This window comes from Pan troglodytes, chromosome 5 (assembly GCF_028858775.2).
Source record: "Pan troglodytes isolate AG18354 chromosome 5, NHGRI_mPanTro3-v2.0_pri, whole genome shotgun sequence".
NCBI lineage: Eukaryota > Metazoa > Chordata > Mammalia > Primates > Hominidae > Pan > Pan troglodytes.
The window spans coordinates 99,887,946-99,909,666 of NC_072403.2; the positions used below are offsets into that span (position 1 = coordinate 99,887,946).

The 21,721-nt window shown below is 41.4% G+C and overlaps 2 long non-coding RNA genes across 4 annotated transcripts in view; both read left to right on the forward strand.

Moving 5' to 3' along the window:
- The window catches only part of LOC104006903 (uncharacterized), a 217,604-nt gene that overhangs the window by 111,586 nt on the left and 84,297 nt on the right, over window positions 1–21,721 (forward strand). The window lies entirely within an intron of this gene.
- On the forward strand, window positions 11,182–20,248 carry LOC134810209 (uncharacterized). Its single transcript, XR_010157737.1, has 3 exons — window positions 11,182–14,876; window positions 15,640–15,759; window positions 19,807–20,248. It is a non-coding gene; the product is annotated as an uncharacterized LOC134810209 (long non-coding RNA).

Consider the following 21,721-nt stretch of genomic DNA (forward strand, 5'->3'; position numbering starts at 1 on the left):
TTACATCAAAATGTTTAAAAAAAAAGAGAGAGAGAGAGAAGTCAACATACTGTCTAGGGAATGTATTTGCAATACACATAAAGATTAAGAACTCTTATAACTCAATAAGTAAAAGACAGAAAATAACTATGAGAAATATGGAGGAAAAATATAAACACATCATTCACAGCAAGTGAAACCTGACTGACCAATAAACACATAAGAAATGTCCAACCTTCCTAATTATCTGAGAAATTTAAGTTAAAACAACAAGAAGATACCATTCTGTTACTACAAAGATTATCAAATTTAAAAAGTTGAATAACTCCAAGTGTTAGTGAGGTTTTGGGAACATTGCTGGTGGGACCATAAAAAGCATGTCTACTTTGAAGAACTATTTGGACTTGTGCAGAACCTATGATCCAGCAATTCCACTTGTACATACTTACGTGGGTCACTGCATTGCACAAACCTTGGAACTGTGCAATGAACAGCCATTTGTATCCTAAAGAAACTCTCATCAACGTGCACAAAGAGACCATTCTAAAAAACCGGAGGACAAACTTGGGATTTGGGGTTCATATTAATTCGAGATTGTCTTTCTGGCCCCACTCTAGTTTCAAGAAGCTGAAACTGGAAATTGTAGACATATTTTGATATTTATGTAAGAAATACATTGTATGACTCCTATCAGAAGACACATGCTGAGGAAAGAAAATTTTTTGCCCTATATTGAAAAATTGAAGCATAAATATACATTGTTATATTTATGAAATAATGTAATGTTCTGAACAAAACAAAATGCAATTTTCCCTTATTTTACAAAGTAGTTGCATTCCTGGAAAATTCAAAAATATTCCTCGGTATTAGAATTGTGCCAAAAACACAAGAAAACATAACATATTCTTTGTGGTTTATATGTAAAACCGAATTAGCCTCTAGGCTCAGATAATTATAAACAGATTTCTTACCTCCTAAATGCCTGGCATGACACTTGACATTTAAAAGTCGTGTGGAAAACAGGACAACTCTTTGTGTGGGGCACTGACCCTGGGTGAGGATGGTTAGCTGCCTTGACCTCTACCCACTAAATGCCTGTTGTGCCCCAGTCACTGAGATAACAGTGAAAGTCCCATATTTTTCAGGGTTTCCTAGAGGGATAGAACTAATAGGAGATATATATACATATATACACACCCATATATATATATATATATGGGGTTTATTACAATATATATATGGGGGTTATGTTATATATATAGGGGTTTATTAAGTATTAACTTAAATGATCACAAGGTCCCACAATAGGCTGTCTGCAAGCTGGAGGAGCAAGGAGAGCCAGTCCGAGTCTCAAAACTGAAGAACTTGGGGCTCGATGTTTGACGGCAGGAAGCATCCAGCACGGGAGAAAGATGTAGGCTGGGAGGCTAGGCCAGTCTCACCTTTTCACGTTTTTCTGCCTGCTTTGTATTTGCTGGCAGCTGATTAGATGGTGCCCACCAGATTAAGGGTGGGTGGGCCTTCCCCAGCCCACTGACTCCAATGTTAATCTCCTTTGGCAACACCCTCACAGACACACCCAGGATCAATACTTTGTATCCTTCAATCCAATCAAGTTGACATTCAATATTAACCATCACAAGCCCCTTAGGGGATGAAAACCATTGTTCAATCTGCACCCAACTCAGACATGTTCTCCTTCCTGAAGAACTCTTTATTATTGGCCATTTCCTTTCGCACCCCCGAAATGCACGTGACCACTGTAGCTTTTATCCCATTGTATAGCAATGAACATTTTACATATCTGTTCTCTCCTCCAAACCACGTCCTCCCAGAAGACTAGAGCCTCAGGCTATTTTTTATACTAAGAGCCTGGAAGTGCTCAATGTTTGGTGTATGAAACATAATTTAATGTGAGCCAACCTTTTAAGTTTGAGTTTCTAGCATATTACTGGACTGCGTACTGCTTGTCTTCCCCTGCCACTTCCCAGTGAAAGCTTTTATCTATAAAAAGCTGAAAAAAAAGGGGAGGCCCTTTAGCAGAAATCATCTTCAGTTTTCAAAAGCCTGTGATATACTGCTGGCAGCTCAGATAAGTCTCTATTTACTGAGTATCTTCATCTACAGAGAAATTAGGGTAAAGAGGGTTGTAACTCCTGTTAGGAAAATATGTAAATGTATCCTGCCAACATTTAAGAAGGCCTGAATTTTGCATGCAAGACCTGAATTTTGCATACATTCTTTACTTCTCTGTAAGGCAGGGACTCTAAATTACCCTCCTTCTTTTGGCTACCTCTTTGTCAAGCAACTCTGTTTTGGCCAATTCTGGTCCAATATTCATGATAAAGATACACATTGTGGGTCTAGATGAGACTTCACATCCTAAGGTACATGGATTGATGGGGTGGCCTTATGAACTGAAATAAGATTTTTCCCAATTTGTAAATCATAAGTGGCATTAATTGAACTCAAAAAAGAAATCAAGGGGATTCATGAGTAGATTTATAAATTTTCTTCTTTCTGCATTTAAATTATACTGGCATTTTAATTGCATTGTAATTGCACTTTAATTGCATGTATTTGTATAAATTAAAAAATAATTAGAGCTCTGCAGCGCTATGGAAAACTAATTTATGCATATAGACCTTTAAAGATGTACACTTGGAGACTGATTTTATAGTTCTCACTATGATAGGCAGTTTAAAATTGTCCTCATGAAAAGGTGTATAGCTATCTAGATTGCTGTGCCTTCCCACTCCTTTCTGGGACTGAGAAAGCAAGACAGACAGAGCTGGAGCTTGAATGGAGAGCATTGCTTGGTATGCATGGGACTCCTGGCTTGCATAGTCTTTTAAATATTAATTTTTTATATCTGTACATATTTTCTAGCTTAGCCCTAGGAAGTTTCTTGGCTCTGATTGCACGTGGGTGGGAAGGATAGAGGATGAGTCACTGCATTAGGGCCACCGATGAATTTTGAAGCGTATTTCTGACACAGGTTATCATGGCAAAGTGTATGTGTATGTAGGGGCCATTCATTCAACAAACATTTATTGAAGGCCTACTGGGTGTCTGGCACCTCTGAGATATGGCCCCACCCTGTTTCATAGGTCATTTGTCCAAAAGCTATTTGAATTTTCCAGCCTTCATTGTTAAATGTTTAAATTTTTTTTAGAGACAGGATCTTGCTATGTTGCCCAGGCTGGTCTTAAATTCCTGGCCTCAAGCAATCCTCCTGCCTCAGCCTCCCATAGCACTGGGATTACAGGCATGAGTCACCACACTCGGCCCAGCCTTCATTTCTGTCTCCTCACTCAATATCTTCTTAGCTTTCATTGGTAACTTGAGCATCATATAATCTTGGCAAATTGTGGATTGGGCTCACCTATATCCTGATTCTCTACTTCCTCTGAATGTGCTCTTCCCTTCATCTACCCATTATTCCAGACGGTGCTTAGTGGCAGGTTTACTGCTTAAAAATTGCATTTTTATCTTTTTGGAAGGAAAAAGTTAAGAAGCTTTGTTACTAAGAGTGCACTACTCCCTTGCCTTGAGATTATGGCACTAAATGCTTTTGCAAGCAAGAGGATCCAGTGTAAGTTTTCTGTCCTCTCCTGTCCCAGGGCCTGTGCTGGAGCTATTACCTCTGCCTGCTGTTCTGGGTACTCCTTCTACACACATGGCATTCATTGTATACTCCCCACCCCAGAAAACTTCCCGGGTGCCCCATGTGGAATTACCCCTTCCCTCTCTCTTGCTCCTATAGCACATTCTTCATCCTTCTCTTTTGTAACACTAAGAGTTATATTCTGTGCGTTCCTGATGATAGGGGACCATGTCTTATTTATTTTTGAACCACCTGAATGCCCCAAATGTGAGACTTTGTCTCTTTTTTTTAGGGGGGAGGGGGACGGAGTCTCGCTCTTTTGCCCATGCTGGAGTGCAGTGGCGTGATCTCAGCTCACTGCAACCTGCACCTCCCGGGTTCAAGCAATTCTCCGGCCTCAGCCTCCCAAGTAGCTGGGATTACAGGTGCCTGCCACCATGCCTGGCTAATTTTTGTATTATTAGAAGAGACAGGGTTTCACCATGTTGGCCAGGCTTGTCTTGAACTCCTGACCTGAGGTGATTCGCCTAACTTGGCTTCCCAAAGTGCTGGGATTACAGACATGAGCCACTGTGTCTCTTATAGATATAACCCAAGTCTGGGATTCAAAGGGCAAATATTTTCATGTGTGTGTGTGCACATGGACGTGTGTTTGTATGCTGATAAATTATAATTTTCTATTAAGATCCTCAAGAGTTGTTTTTATTGCATGAAAACACAAGTCACTCAGCATTCTCAGGGGAATCTCTAGGCTCTGCTCTGGGTTGTGGCTGGATTCTCTGGACTTATTCTTTTATAAAGATGCTTTTTGCAAAAGGAAATTCATCAGGTCTTAAACCATTTTGCAATCAGGTAGTGTTCCAGGCTTTGGAAACCCTCTCTAAGAGGCATATGATGGAGAAAGAAATAGAGAGAACATATATCTCCTCTGGGCATTATCTTTAGTGTGTCCTGGAGAGATGAACATCCAAAGAAGGAATACTTTTCATTCAAGCCAAACAAAATTTATACAAGAGTCTTTCCATTGCAAACGCCTAGTCAGAGTAGGGTGGCTCCGGGCTTCTGCCAATTAGACCTTGGACTGGGTCTTGTTTAGACACAGTTCCTGAGTCCCAGGAAATACAGCACTTACTTTTGGCATAGCCAAATACGTGAGTTAGAGTAGCGGCAGCTGTTGTTACAAATATTAATATATCCCACAATGTATACCATCTCAAATGCAACAGAAGTTTATTTATTGCTAAGGTAGCAGTCCAAAGCAGAGGTTCCTTGTTGTTTGGTGTCTCTTTCATGAAATGATTCTGGCTCAGGCTTCCCCCATCCTGTGGCTCTGTCAACAGCTAGGGGTTGGCATCTTCTGCATCCAACCGGTGGATGGGAAAGAGGGAGTGATGGTACAAGAATTGCTTGAAAGCCTTTGACTGGAAATGACACACATCATTTCTGTTCATATTATATTGTCTCTAGATGCAAGAGGGTTAGGAAAGTAGTCCTTGATTGGGCAGCTGCTTCCCAGCTGCCAGAGACAACTCACAACTCTGTACCATAAAAGAGAGATTCTGAATTTTGGGTTTGGTTAGCCACCAAAGTTGCTTTGCCACTTTTCTTGCATCATCCGTCATGCAATGACCTAGATGCCCATCTTGTGTCAAATGGTTTTCTGCTGCTCACTGCACACCACTCATCTCAGTGTTGTTGAACTAACTGAAGCAACCTTTGCTTCCCATTAGGTAATTGGTAGGCACCATAGCATGCTCCTGAAACAGGAGAGTTACCTAACTTCCCTAACAGGGTGTGGCTCATCTGTTCGCCTGCCATGTGCTCAAACCCTTTATGGGAGGGGGAGCACGTAGACGGGCAGGTGCAGGAGCCAGGGCGAGTGCTTTTGGGCTCCGGCTCCATGGTAGTGTCTAGGGGTGGGTGCCTGTGACTCCCAAAGCCCCAGTGGGTGTGTTACAGTACTCTTTTAGCTCTGTCATCCACAGATGGCTAAAGTGTTAACCAACTCAGTGCCCGCTCAGTACCCGAGTTTTCGTCTGGTGTCCAGGAAGAATCAGGTCACAGTGACAAATTGAAGGATGGTAAATGCGGGGGGTTTTATTGCTGGATGGAGGTGGCCCTCAGTGGGATGGATGTGAAGCTGGAAAGGGGATGGAGTGGGAAGATGATCTTCCCCTGGAGTTTGGCCACCCCATGGCCTATCTCCTCTCCGACCATCCCCAGCCAAACTCCTCTTGATGTTCAGACGCTCCTTCTCTTCTCTCCTTCTCTGCCATACCACGCTGCCACTCTCTGTTCTCCTGCTTGTAGAGCGTGAGGTTTGGGGTTTATATGGGTACAAGATAGAGGGGGCATCGTGGGCCAAAAGGCAACATTGGGGCACAAAAACAGGAATGCCTGTTCCCATTTAAGGCTGTGGGTTTCCAGGCTTGAGGGTGGGGCCTTTGCTGGGTGACTGCCCTCTTCTACCCAGTATCTCCCTACCTCCTTCCATGTCACTCCCAGCTGTCTCTGCCTGTCTTAGGCAGGAGCAGGACAAGCTGACCTCTCCAACAGGTACTTAACAGCAGAGTGTGGGGAGCCCTGGCTGGGGACCTGATGGTGCAGTTCTAACTCTCACACCAGGCATAGCTCATCCCACCCCTTCCCACAGAGGGCATAGCACATGCTGTGTCTTTGGTTCTCTTTGTCTCAGATGGTGAGGCGGGACACTTTCCAGTGAATTCCAGGTAAGTTCGTGGTGCTTCATATAAAACAATTGCCTTGGGAGAAGGCCTCTGCGTCTCCTCCACTGATAGCTCTCAGCTGTAGGCCTCTTGGTCCTGGGGTTTTCTTAAGCAAACTGCCTTACCCCTGAGCATATGTGAAAATGGTCCTGGTGTAACCACCCAACAGTTTCTCCTTGCCCACTGCCCAGACAGAGCCGATTTCTTTAGACAGGTGAATTGCAATAGAGAGAGTTTAACTCATGCAGAACTGGCTGTATGGGAGGCTGGAGTTTTATTATTATTCAAATCAGTCTCCCCTAAAACTTGGGGGTTGAGGTTTTTAAGGATAATTTGGTGGGAAGGGGGTCTGAAAGTGGGGAGTGCTGATTGGTCAGGTGGGAAATGAAATCATAGGGAGTTGAAGCTGTCCTCCAGTGCTGAGTCAGTTGCTGGGTGGGGGCCACAAGGCCAGATGAGCCAGTTTATTGATCTGGGTGGTGGCAGCTGATCCATCAAGTACAGAGTCTGCAAAATATCTCAAGCACTGATCTTAGGTTTTACAATAGTAATGTTATCCCCAGGAGCAATTTGGGGCGGTTCATAATCTTGCAGCCTTCAGCTGCTTGACTCCTAAAGTATAATTTCTAATCTTGTGGCTAATTTGTTAGTCCTGCAAAGGCAGTCTAGTCCCCTGGCTAGAAGGGGGTTTATTTCAGAAAGGGCTGTTATCTTTGTTTCAAAGATATGGCTGGGTGCAGTGGCTCACGTCTATAATCCCAGCACTTTGGGAAGCCGAGGTGGGCGGATCACGAGGTCAGGAGTTCAAGATCGGCCTGGCCAACATGGTGAAACCCTGTCTCTACTAAAAATACAAAAATTAGCCGGACGTGGTGGTGTGTGCCTGTAATCCCAGCTACTTGGGAGGCTAGGAATAAATAAGGACAGTTTGGAGGTTAAAAGCAAGATGGAGTCGGTTAGGTTAGATCTCTTTCACTGTCATAATTGTCTCAGTTATAATTTTTGCAAAGGTGGTTTCAGTTGGGCCTCTGATCCTGATCTCTTTCTCCTTGGTCTCTTCAGGCATCATCCTCTTTTACAATTGTTGGAAATCACAGCTTATAGCCTACCTTGGAGTTAAAAATATGTTTAATTTGATTAAATTTCAAGGTTTTCTTGCAAAAGGGAAGTGTTACATGTTACAGAAAAGAAAACATTTCATAAGAATTTTATTGAGCAAGTACCATGTACTGTGTACCATGAAAGGGACTTTGAGAAACAGGAAGGGACATACATTATGGTCTCTGCTTAGCAAGAACTGCTAATCATCCAGGAAACAAAAAATAGTACAGTGAGTAACAAGGCACTAATTCTAGGATATAAACCAGAAATTAGCTGAATTGAGGGGAGATACCTTTGTTAAGTATCCTTCCTGAAACTCTTCTTTGACAGCTTTCATTTGATAAAATCCAAAACTAAGACTGCATTTTGCTTAACCTTTCCAAGTTGGGTTATTTGGTTTAAAAAAAAAAGAAAGGAGAAAATTTTAAACTGTTGTTATCACTTTATCCTTTAACTTTAAAAAGAGTGCCCATTTTTTTTCAAATCTGAGAAATTGTACCCACATTTAATTTGCACTTAAAATCTTTTTTAGGATTAGAAATATTTATGTAATTCTTGCTCATCGTAAAAATGTTAACAACATTAACACATTTGCAGTGAAAGCAAGTTTTTCTTCTGTGTACCTCAGACGTCCTTGAAGGCAACCACTGTTATCAGTGACTCCTCCACTTCCAGAGGTATTCTGTGAGCCTACATGCTGGGCATTTCATTATTTTTTTTCCAACTTCTTCCTCTCCATTTGTTAGACCAGTAGTGCTCAAGTGCTATTGTACAAACACTAGGGGAATTGCTTAGAAATGCAGATTTCCTAGTCCTTTTCCCAGAAATTCTGATTTTGTGGGCCTGGGTGAGTTCAAGGAGTCTGTATGAGTAACTGACCAGGTGATTCTGAAGCACACACCCTACTTGGAGACACTGTTTTAGAAAATAATTAGGGTCTCACTGCCCTGGGGATGAATCTGGTTGAGGTGTAGGAATCTCTCATAATGCCGTGTCTACTTTTCGAGTCTTTGACCTTTACCGGGGCCACCTTCCCTTTGGTTTCCATGGTGACGCACGGAGGTCTTCCACATGTAATTAGTCTAAGGATCTTGATTCGTTCCATCGCCTCTCACTGACCGTTCGAGTGCTGCGCTGCAGTGTTATTAGCAAGGCTGAGAAAACTCAATTTGTTTTCTTTCTTCCTCCACTTGTGTGATTATAGTTAACATCAGTTTTCTTATATCTCTGAGGAATAAGTAACAGTCGTGAAACTGCAGACTTTTGAGAGATGACAGTAACTTAGACATTGTTTCAGCCAGTCTTTAGATGGGAAAACTGAGTCCCAGAGAAATTAAGAAACTTGTCCAAGATAACAAAATAAATTAATGGCAGAGCTGACTAGAGACTTGGTTTACTAACTCTACATCTGGTGCTTTTTTTCTCATTTTGGTGGCAGCTAAAATCTCAGAGTCTCTGAAAATTATTCAAACAGTTCCTGTTCCCCAGTCCACCTGCCCCCTTGAAATACATCCTTGGTTCCCTGTTTCCCTAGACCTTTCCTGGGCCACACCAGCCCTGGTTGGTTGTCTTGCTCAGTGCAGTGACAGGATGAATTATTTCTGCATTCTTGAATATAGCAAAACTTATCTACTTGAACCTCAGGTCACCAAATATAAAGCAATTTTGAACTGAAGGGGTTGTGGATACTTTAAGTCTCTGTGGGAATACAGGAGCTCACAATTCTTATTCTCAGCTTCCTCAAACAAAGGCCCAAGGAACAGTCCTCATTACTTTTCAGAGGTTGGGGGAGGGTTAAGGTCAGGAAGAGGTTGCTGAGTTTACAGTCTCATCCTGTCTCCCTCCTCCTATTGACAAGTCATCAGGATGGTTTATAGATTACTGCCTTACTTTAAGGACTGTTTGTTGATGTTTGCAGACATTTATCCAATCTCAAGAAACTCAAGGGACCTGATTTCAACTTCAAATTATATATTATCCATATTTGGGATGAACTGGGCAATTTTAATGGAGAAACCCTATCAATCAGGCCAGGGACTAAATAGGAGGGCTTTGATTTATATACTGTGTTGAAATCATCTATATTGATTTAAAAATTTTAAAGTTCCTATGAATGTAATATTTTAACCTGAATATGATTCTTAACAATCCCCCCTCCTCAAATTGTATTCTTCTATTTTTTTTTAACTTTGGTGAAATATTAACTTACTGTACCATGCATTGATAATGTCCCCAGAGGTTAGCCAGGAGAAATATCAGCATGTCCTTGGAGAGCTTGTCTATCCTGATGAGAACAAAAATTCTAGGACAAAAAGGCTCAATTCCTGAAATAATTACAGTAACTTCAGAAAGGAAATTAAGTATCTATTGAAAGATACACTTAGTAGAATAGTGACTTTTCCTACACATTTAAAATTTAGATACTATATTCAGGAAAAGGGAATTTACCAGGGTTTTTGGATGCAAATGATGAGAAATTAGTTAGTATCTGCAAGCCTGTAAGTACAATATAGTTTTGTACTTATGTAATTAGAGCTGTTTGTGAATCACTGTAATGTCACGTCTGATAGCTATAGTCCTTCAAAGGGGTATTTACATTAAGCCTGATGATAGGTACAGGCATGGAGACAATGAAATTCATTTTATCTATTGTAACATGCAGCCAGTAAATTAGCTTCCCTTTAACTTATGCTACGAAATGATGCTATTTAGTTTATGTGCATTATTCTTGGACTTCTGCATTCCTGGGAAAAGGTTGTCAAAGGTTGTATTAGCTGTGCAGTGAGGCAGCACAGCATGTCCAGGCACATACTCAGGTTAAAACCCTGCTGTACACATCTGCTGTCATTACCCTTTGCATCTTTGCTGATAATTTTTAAGAACCAAAACTGTATGTTGCTATTTTTAGTCCACTTACTTTCTGTTGAGGGTGATGGTCATTATTCTGACATTTCGTGACATATGTGTCCACCCCCTGCTCCCCTGCATCAAAATAGATATGTTTTCATACCTACCACACAATCCAGCTGGGCTCAATTTGCATTTAGTTCTCTGGGGAGAGTTAATAATTTTATTTTCAAAAGGTCACTTGCTGACACACAACCTATAAAATAGTTAGCTACCCAAGATTCTTTTCACTCATTCCTCAAATACTTGGTTTAGTTTGGTCTTTTTAATTCACTACTGAAAATCCATTGCCTCTAGGAATTTCAATATTGCATTACAGCATAACAAACTATCCAATATCACTAATGGCCTATTTAGGAATGAAATGCTTTTTTTTTCTGGTTTTAAGCAATTTCTAATTTTGAAGGGGATCAGGCACCATCTACAAGGATAGAGTTAATAGCTCCCTGAAGGGACACATCACTAGCCAGGTCATAAAAATCATGCATGCTTTGCTCTTTCAGCCATAAGGCAAGAGGAAAACAAATACGCCTATTTTCCCTCTGCATTACCTTTGTGGTCTGAGGATGTTTGAAAAATTACAGCCATTATATTATTATTATTATTGTTATTTTTTACAATGTTTCTGAAATATGCATTTTTATTCATGTTTATCTGTTTATATCTGGTATTTATCTATGTCCTTTCCTCAAGAATTTACTCTCTAAGATGTCTTCTTTCAAAATCATATCCAAAACAGAACGCAAGTGCTGGGATGAATATAATATATACCATTTGAGAATTTGCCAGGCGTAACTATTAACTGGAAGATTCAAGCAAAGAACTAGTTAGTAAGGGAAGAAATTACTCAACATATTTGTTTTGGCTGCTCACATCAATCAGATTTGTGAGATAATAGCTTTAATTCCTTGTGATGAAACACACCAATCCTTTTCTATATTACAAATGTACCCCAGTTTGACTAAGACAAAAATCAATCTAAATGCAGTGCATTTGCTTTGTCATTGTAAATGGTGCTTGGGTAATGAGCCCCTCAGGGATGGACGGGAGAGAACAGAGCAGTAGAGGAGGAAACAGGAGTGGGTGGGCTAAGGGCAAGGTTTATGATCCAACCTAGAAATCAGAAGGAGGGAAGACATTGGGAAAACATTTCAGTATTCGAAGAGAGGGCCAGACAGTGAGGTGAAGAAGACCCAACAGAACTGGACTTAAGGTGGGGAGGGGGAAAGATGTCATAAAGGTGTTTAGGATGCTCCCCCTATGGGGCTGCAGGCACAGGGAGAGGTGTGTATCATTAAGTGGCTGCAGGGAAGCACCTTGGATTCAAATCCAAGGTCTTCACCTGAAACCTAAGCAGATTTGGAAAGAACTTAATTGTTCTTAAGAGGAAAGGAGCTAGTGTTTTTTGAGCTCTTCCAAATGGGCCTGGCCTTCCACAGATGTCATCTCATTTAATTCCGCACAGCATCCCTATGAAGTAAATTACAATAATAATAGCTAACATCCTTTACACGCTTAGTATGTGCCTGGCACAGCACACTAAGTGCTCATTTTGCATTGCCTCTTCCTAACAGCCCTTTCTAATTGAGGAAACAGATTTGAAGATGGGGGTAATTTACTCAAGGAATTTAAATCCAAATATGTTTGGATCCAGGAGCTGGAATTGACATCCAAATATGTTTGATCCAAAGCCTAGACTTTCTGGTATACCATGATGCTTCCTCAGTGAGTGTAAAAACCAATGGAGATGGATAGAGAGCCAGGTTATGTGTCAGTTTGTGACAAGTTGTAGCTGGTGGGTAAGCTGAGTACCTGCCCTTTACTTGGATAGGCCACGCCTTTTTCTAAATGCCTCACAATGAAGTCAAGGTTATGGTCAAAAGAAGTTTTTAAGGTGAGGATTTCCATGACTTATGCAGGAGCAAGAACAAGGAGTGGAAATATAGCCAGGCCCCATCCCTATGTTACCATCTAATGGTAAATAACCAAACACACAAAAACAAAAGACTCCAGACCCCCAAGTCTTTGAGCAGTAGTGAAAGGAATCTCAGGAGAATATGGGAAGGCTTGATCGGATGGTACTTTGGAAACTGTTATTTCATTCAGCATCCCACACTGCCTCTGGGCTTCACGACGGCCACTTAAAGAGGAGACAATTCTGCTTTGTAACTGTCACCAAATGTGAGGACAGGAGGGCTTCCTGGAGAATGTCTTTCTCTTGAACTCGAAGGTGGATCTGCTCTCCCCATAGCCTCCACAGGCTACTGCAGCAGTATTTCCTCCCCCAAGGGGAGGAAAGGTCAAAGAAGCCAAAAACGGGGGGGATCAGTAGCTATAGCAACACAGTCCTCTTCCCCACACCATAGATGCCTGTGGGATTAAGAAAAACTTTCATCACTGGATTTTCTTGGCTTCTGACGATCCAGGATGTGGTTGTGGTGTGTCTGAGTGTGATTATTTTGAAATTTGAGGTTTAGAACCAGTTACCACCAAGAATGCTCAGTGGGTGGCATTGCCTGTGCTCTTTCAGACATAAATGGGAGATGTGAGCTCAGAAAGAAGCTTTTGTATCTAAAATGTATTTTTATGATTAAATTATAATTTTTATAAATGAACCTTAGTATCGTTAAGCTATATTATCTCATGGCTTTCAGCCAGAATTTTGTGATGCGCTATTAAACAAAAAGCAACCCATACATGAAGTCTATAAAATGAACTTGCTAAATTCTGAGCTTCAAACAACTTTCTTCTCTTCAAAATGCCCCAATCTTCATGCTATACTTTTAATTTATGATAAAGACTTTATTATCTTTTATGGTGGAAAAAAGAGAGTGGCATATGAGTTAAGACTTCTGGTTATCTGAGCTTCAAGTCAAGTTAATTCCCCAAACTTCCAGCTGTACCTGATACCCTGTCTGCTACATGAGGCACAAAACTACAACTGCCCCTTAAGGAATTTAAATGTAAGGAGTTTCAACAACTCCTGAGGAGAGACAGCATAAGAAGAGGACGTAAAAACCATATCCCATTTCAAAGTGAATTTTCAAAACCCAAAACACTCTAAAACACATCCTGAAACCAGGTAAGAAAATAAAGTTTCAATTCAGAAATAATTAAGATTGAAAATAAACTTGTCCTGGTTAAAGCAAATGACTGGGTTGGCAGAGGAGGGGAATGAGCAGCTGTCCAGCTGTTACAGGTGTTTAGGAAAATGCGACACAGTAGGACTATGCCCTTGAAGCTGGGCTAGACTCTAGGTTCTTAAGTAGAGTGTCTCCTGTGGCATAATTTTTTGATTAGGGTTCAAAAATGGAGCAAAAATTTATTTTGGAGGACAAAAGAAAAACCCGCCTCTAGAATTATCCACGTGGTAAAATGTCAGATATGATGGACAAGAACAGGAATTTTCTGTTTTGCCACTTTCAGAGTTAATTTTCTTCTTCTTTTGAAATCAGGAGGAATTACAAAAACCTTTTATATCAGATTTGCAAATACCAATAAATTGCCCACCCCTACTTCTGTCTTTATCAGCTTGCCCTTTTGACAGGCAGCACACGGTAAAATGAATAAATTCAGCACATTTTCCTGTTCACCAAGCATAAATTATTACTAACTGTGGTGAGAGGCTATTTGAAAAGCTGTTTTATTTGAGAGAGGAGCCTTCTTTTATCTACAGATGATTCTGTTTGAAATCAAAGTAGATATTGTCTTATCTTTGCGACCTCAGGAAACTGAACTATGATGACATATTTCCATTCTAAAGAGGGCAATGAGAGGATGCAGGCATAAGCTGAATAAACTTGACTAATCTATTCCTGTTCTTGGTTCAGATTCCCAGTCTTTGAAATACTAGGAGAATTACCATAGCATTAGTATGTGATACGACACCATTGCATGTTATCTGGATTGTGTTATAACTGGCAGGCTTCAGCTCTGGGTGGAGGGATTGGACTTAGGGGTGAACTCAGAAATCCCTTCCAAGTGAAATGCATTATGTGTCTCTCATACCATGGCCCTTTAGTAATGGGCTGTTGCTCTGTAATTTTTGCTGGTCTTTCAGCTTTCATGCATTAAGTCATGATTTCCGTCAAAGAAGCTCTATGATTCTCACACCTGAAAGGGTTGTAGCAATTTGATGAAGTATCAGTTTGAAGTAACACTGACAAAAATGTATATCTATCAAATGATTATAGCTTTTATTCAATGACAAACAGCATGGAAATTCATAAATAGTTTTTATGCAGTAGCACATTTATTCAGTCCTCATTTCATTTGATGCCTGTCTTCTGCCTAGTGCTTTCAACATAATAAATTGGGCGTTGAACCATGAAGCTGGCATTTAGCATTAACATGTCATATTGTACCGCTTACCATTTTGCTATTTCCTTGATTGATTTTTCTTTCTATTTATTTTTTATTTCAGAAGAGTGCAATGATTTCAGGATCAATGATTTCTGAAAGTGAACATTTTTAATAAAGCAGCTCTGGACTGTGATTCCTAACTATTGGGGCATTGGCATTAGAGAAAAGAGATTGGACATTTTGAACTTTGTGTGGTAAGGCAAAAAATAACACTGAATCGAAGTGTCTTGGCTCTGAGCAGGGCTGACTCATAACCTTGGCTCTCCAATTCAGAAGGAAGCAGTGTTTTGGGGGGACTGAATCACCGGCCCAGGCGGCACATGCGTGAGGTTGAGCAGTGAGACCAACTGCTCGACAAGCCATGTTGGTTGTTCTCTCAGTGAAGTGAAAAGCATGTGAAAATTGCTCATCCTCACACGTTAGGTCTTAAAATAGCCTGCGCTGTTGATCCATTTATGAGAAATGTGCCACCAGTTTTCTTAGCTCACCTGGGTGAAAGTTCAAATGACCAAAAACCCTGTGTGGTAGAAACACATTTGAAATATAAAACTTTAGGGTCAACTTTGACTGCTTTTCCTTTCCTGCCAGGAAATAATTTCTTCAGTCACCCCATTTTTGCCCCGAATGCCTCTTATGGAAGTGACACCATGACTCTTGTTACCTCTCACCTCATCAATGCCATGGCCATTAAAGGGCATGAAGGGGTTAGGATTCCTCAGTTGCAAGCAACAGAAACCAATTCTAGGTAATAAAATGGAATTACTGGGAGGACACAGAATCAGCAGGAGGATGGACAGTTGGGCTTGCAAATAGGTAGGAACAGGGCACCTCTGGAAGGCCAGGAAGCAGGAAGCATAGCATCTGCTTCACACAGGTTGAGTCTGGCTGGGGCCAGGACAACTGTGGCCATGGATGATGTCTAATCATTCCTTCTGACTTTGCATCATTGGTTTATAGTGTCAAAATGAAACTTTTTGTCCCTGGATGTGTTGAGATGGGAAGAAGGAAAATCTGATTCTATGGTTTACTACACTCCAGGAATTATCATCCCTCTAACACCACACATGATGGAAAGAGGTAATTATCAAAAAGGAAACTGGAGGGGCATTGGGAAGTGACAAAGGATGTTGGGTGACAATTGTCCATGAGAAGACATTTTTCCTCTTCCAACTTTTCATCTCTCCAACTCATTTCAGTTCAATTCAACAAACATTAAGTTTCAACTCTGCACAAGGCATTCTTAGATACTGGGCATGTTGAAAAAGAGGTTGTCTACACTTTGCTGTCAGTCATGTTGCATTTAGTGGGGCCATGCACTCTTATGGCTTTTCATTGAGGAGTGGAGATGAAGGATTGCCACATCTGGCATGCATTCCATCATTGAAGCCTTCAGTAGAGCTGTGAGCCATGTGAAGCCTTTGATCTCTTCTACATTTCTCACCTGCACCTCTCTGGTGTTCTTTTGCCTTCTAAGGCTCACTACTCCCTCTGCTTCCCTTTGTGTCTTAGCCTTACTCTTAGCTACCTGCCAAACAATATCATTAAGATGTTAGGTGAAAGCAGGCATAAGGGATCTTATTGGGGTGCTAGAAATGTTCTAAATATGGATTATGGTGATGGTTACACAACTCAGTAAATTTACTAAAAGGCAGTACATTTTACATTTAAAACAGGTGAAGTTTATGGCATGCAAACTATACCTCAACAAAGTTGTTAAAAAGATGTCAGGTGATGATCAAGGCCAGAAAAGGCACTTGTTTAGTTGGAAAAGGCTTTTAGAAGGGAAAGAGTAAATGAGAGTGGTGGAATGATGGCAGGAGTGTTTGACAAGCCAGCCTAAGGCACCAGTGGTATCAGAGTTGCAGAAAACCAAAGCTCAGGAGCAGCCCAACTAGTGACTGCTTGATTATCTGTCATCACTTTGCTTCAGAAAACTTGGGGCTCAATGGGTGCTCCCAAAGAGTACCCAAATGCTGGTCCATGAGCTGAGACTGGGCACCTCACACTACAGGTGCTTCCCCAGCAGAGAGCAATTTCCTGGAAGGGAAGATTGTTGTTCTGCGACCTCCCTTTTCCTCCCAATTTCTCCCCCTTCATCTTTGGAAGTTCACCTGATGGAAGTGGATAATATCATACAGTTTGAACTTTATTATTATTTTGTGTTTTTATTTTATTTTTTTCTTGTTGAATCTTATGCAAGTTTGGTATCCTGATCTACAAAGGCAGGAACTCTTTCTATTTCTTTGGCATCTCGCACAGCATCTACAGTTGCATTGGAACCTTAAAAGTATCCTTCTGTTCTCTGCTGGCCTCCCCAGATTTCACTGAGCTGTGATTTGTGGAAGGGGAATATCTTCCCAAATACAAGTGTATTGGAATCAACCTTCCTGACACTTTCTCTAATCTGCCCCCTGCTCCTCCCCTTTGGTGAATGAATGGCTAATGCAAATGGTCAAAGATTGATATGTCTTTTGGAAAATTATGAAAGGATGGGAGTATGTTCCTCAATAGAGAATGGACATATGTCTATCTCTCTAAAAACAAAATAAATAAATAAATAAATAAATAAAGCGGGCTCCGTCTCATTTATCAGTTAAAAGGGCCACCTCCTCCTTGCTTTGTACACCAAAGCAAGCTCTTCCTATACTGATGATACTGATGAGGGGAGACAGGGATTTTCACTTTCTGTTCTAGCTTTTCTAACTACAACTAGGGTGCTACTCAGGTGTCCCCTTTCCCATCAGTCTGTCTGTCCTCAATTTGAGGTAGGAGATATGTAGCCAAACCACATTCTCCAATCTAGCTGTTCCCAGGAAGCCTAAACCTTGGGCAGAGGTGTCTTTAGATAGTTGCTTAGTCTGTTATAAGTCCAATATTTGGATTCTTGTTCAGATGTCTGTTTGGGCATGTCTGCTCTCTTGGCCACAGCAATGGAGAGGAAGGAGAGTGAGTAGAAGTTTGGGAGCCCAAACACTACCTTAAACCCCTAGCATGAGATAAGTCCAACAGTTGGGTTAACCAGATGGTTGTGCAATTTTAGTTAAGATTGCCCTATATCTTAAGTAGTAATGGTTTAGGTGGGCAACAGTGCATTCTATATGTGTGTGTAATAGAGAGTTTTCATCCCCATGGCTATAACAGAGCAGCAGTGGGGTGAGATTCTCAACTAGGTTACCAAAACTGTAGACCCTAAAGCCTACACTGATTTTAAGAGGACCCTGTTACTTTGTGCAAGACCTGCTAAGAAGCTTCTGAGTTTGGCCGGGCGTGGTGGCTCATGTCTGTAATCCTAGCACTTTGGGAGGGCGAGGTGGGCAGATCTCCTGAGATCAGGAGTTCGAGACCAGCATGGCGAACATAGTGAAACTCCATCTTTACTAAAAATACAAAAAATTAGCTAGGTGTGGTGGCACACACCTATAATCCCAGCTACTCAGGAGGGTGAGGCAGGAGAATCGCTTGAACCTGGGAGGCAGAGGTTGCAGTGAGCTGAGATTGTGCCACTGCATTGCAGCCTGAGTGACAAAGTGATACTCTGCCAAAAAAAAAAAGAAGAAGAAGCTTCTGAGTTCGTATCCATCTATATTATTTAGCTCCCTCCAAATCCTCTTGGCCAATCTCAGGCATTGTTGTACTCCCACTTATCCTGTGGCAAAGCCTACATTTGCAACATGTTCCACATCCTGGTTTTCCTCCAAAACAGTTGTTAGTGACATGTTACCAGCATAGTGCTGGAAGAAAGTAGACCCTAAGTTAGTTACTATCCTTTTCAGAGGTGAAGGATGCATTTCAGCGTACACCCCCATGCACATAGCTATATCTCAAAACTGGCATTTTGTCCCAAAGGTCATCCCCGCAACACCGCCACACACCTAATTCTTCAAAATATGGCTGGCACCTCTCTAGCTTAGTGGTTTTGTGTCTCTCACTAATTATTTCCTCTATTGGAAACATTTCCACCTTTCTCCCTTTCTGATGGCAGGCACACTGAGAACTGGGATTGTTCAGAATCCCTGTGAGGGTCTCTTGAACTCTGTGCCTGCCCCCCAACCCAGATGGTTCCATGTGTAAAAGAGATAAAGAGTGGGGACAGAGAGGGGCCCCCACTGTGCCTTTACAGCAGGAAATACATTACTGGGTTTTCTTGGCCTCCTGGCTGAGTGACCTGTTTATTTTTATGAATAAAACTTCATATTCGTTGCAAAAGTATAACAACAACACTGAATAATAGTATACTATAAGACTGTGTTGTCTAAGGATACCAGTGCTCAGCTCAGGCTTCTGTTTTTCTGATATCGAGTAGCAAAATGCACCCTCTCCTTTTTGCCCCCTTCTCCCATGGTAGTGAATGAGCTTTGAAACCTTTTTGATTCTGAATGAGCAGCAGAATGAAAGGGACTTCATTTAAAATGGGGAGGCTGAGCCAGCTTGCTTTCTCTCCAGCTTCCTCCCTGAGCTTAGCAGCCGACCTTTTGGCTCAGCGACGGGCCTGCTGGTTAAATGCAACGACTGAACAATCACTTTACAGGATTTCTACCTTATTAAAAATCGAGTATGGCCACCAGGGATTCCAGCGGAAAGGTAATAAAAGAGCACCTAATAAAAACTTTAAAATGTGTTAAAACACACATGTTCCGCGACTGGTAGGTAGAGCAATCTTTAACCTCCACTAACCCCTGAAGACTAGGATTCAAGAACCAGAGACGAAAAAATGAAACTGGAGCTACAAAATTGGAATTAGAGGACATTTTCAAACTCTAAACATTATTTTTCCCCCCAAATTGTTTCCTAAATGGTGAACACTCATGCTGACTGTATTGTTTATACCTGATTTACACTTTCTCTATTTCAAAATGTGGGGACTAGTATAAATCTGTACAAAAAGGTAAACATTTGAACATTTGATGACCAAACCATGTTTTCTAATTTTAATTAATGAATTAAGAGTTACATGGAGAAAAATTAGAGTGTCAACTTCTATAACCTTGGATGACATATATCTTATGGCAGGGCAGAGGCACAGTTTATCTGTCACTATCCTCACCTGCTAATAAAGAAAAATATAGAAAATATATTATATTTTCTGAGAACTTGCTGACATTGTCTTTTTGCTATTTTTCTTAGTTTTTTCTTAGGTAATTTCAGAAGGAATTTGGTTTTCAATGTAATGAAACATGTACATGTTCTCCAATGCTGACATGTAAGTGATTTTTCTTCCTGTCATTCGGCTTGTATACATGTTTGCATTTTCCTCTGGAAAAGGAATGCTGGTTTCCATCATAGGGAGAATTGTGAGACTGTGAGTACCATATTTATTAGATTCTGTTTCTGCATGTGAGTAGAATTAGAAAGAGGGCAATGCAGAGGATAACAAATTACCCTCTCATTGGCTGGTGGTGACTAGCAGCTGCAGCAGAACAGCTAGTAGTCAGATTCCAGAAGCCAAATGTTCCTTATAAGGTGGCAGGATGTGGTGGAGAGAGTCTAGAACTAGCAGGCAGCTGACCCAGCTTGTTCTGCTTCTTCTGCTAACAACTTGTTTAGCTTTAGACAAGACATGGCACACCTTTCTCCCTCAGCCTTGAGGGATATTTCATCTGCGAAATGGGTGCATATGTGTGTGTGGAGGGTGGGAGGTGGGTAGATAATCTCTAAGCTCTGAGCTTTCACACTCTGATTATTTCATTATAGAATCAGAACAATTTGAAAGGCCCTCTTAGGACTTGCTATTTCATTGCTTTGCGTTATAGCAATTCTGTACCAAAAGCACGCAGGATAAAGGCAACCTGGTCTAAATCAACGATAAAATGATAACTCATTTAGGAAGTGCTTTCTCTGTGGGCTTCTAACAAATGTAACTAGGAGAAAGATCTTCAATCTTTTCTGCCCAGAGGTTGGGGAAGAGGATGCCCCTTGCTGAAAAAAATAGATTGTGCCCCTATAAATTATGCTCTAATAAAGGCAAGGGGCTATGTGGGGTTTTACTCACCATTGTACTCTGAATGCCTAGCAAGGTGCCTATAGGCAGTGAATGAATATCTGTTGAATGAATGAATAAAGGAAACATTCAGCAAGGTCTATGTGTGACTAAGGATTTTAAAGAGATATCTGATTTTTAATGGGGCAATTTCTCATGCCAGGAAAGCTCAATGGACACAATTTATAAGTGGGGGTAAGGCTTAGGGAAGGACAGATAAAGGAAAGAAATTAGACTGCTTTGAACAATAATATGGTTCTGCTTTTATTGTGAGTTAAGACTGAGTTAGGAAAATATTTCTCTTATTCACCATTGGTTTAGATCGTTACAACTTTCTGAGAATGCTGGACAACAGGGATAGGTGTGTCTTCAGCTTACCTCTTAAAGATGACTAAATCAAGAGCCTACATCCATCTAGTGTTCCACTGCAGGACTTAAGTGCCAAAACCAGAACACACCCCTTGGGACATGGAGTTGATAGGGACAAGAGGCAGAGAAATTCTGGGCAGGAAAGGGCGGGGTCCCTGGTGAGGGCCCCACCCTCAAGCCTGGAACCATGGCCCAAAGCGAGAATTTTACTCCCCATTTTCTCACTCAAATGTTGCCTTTTCCAAAACCACCCCTGGCCCTCCCTGCCCTGCTCCTGTACCCACAAAAACCCCAGGCTCCACTGGCAGAGAACAGAGAAGGGGAGAGAGGAGAAGCAGCTGAAAGTCAGAGAATGCGGTTTAATGTGGAGAAAAGCAGCTTGACTTCAGAGGAACGGCTTGACAGCATTGCTTCAGAAGATCACCTTCCTGCTCCATCCCCCTTTCAGCTCCCCTTCCTGCTGAGAGCCACTTTCACTGGCAACAAAATCCTCTGCATTTACCACCCTTCAGTTCATTTGTGCGACCTCATTTTTCCTGGATGCCAAACAAGAGCTTAAGTTCCATAGGTTCAGACGCTAAAGGCTGTCACACTGACCCTCTGCCCTCACTGGTGGAGAGCAACTGCCTTATGCAAAAAGGCAGAAGGCCCACTGAGCTGTTTAACACTTAAGCTGTCTGCAGATGGCAAAGC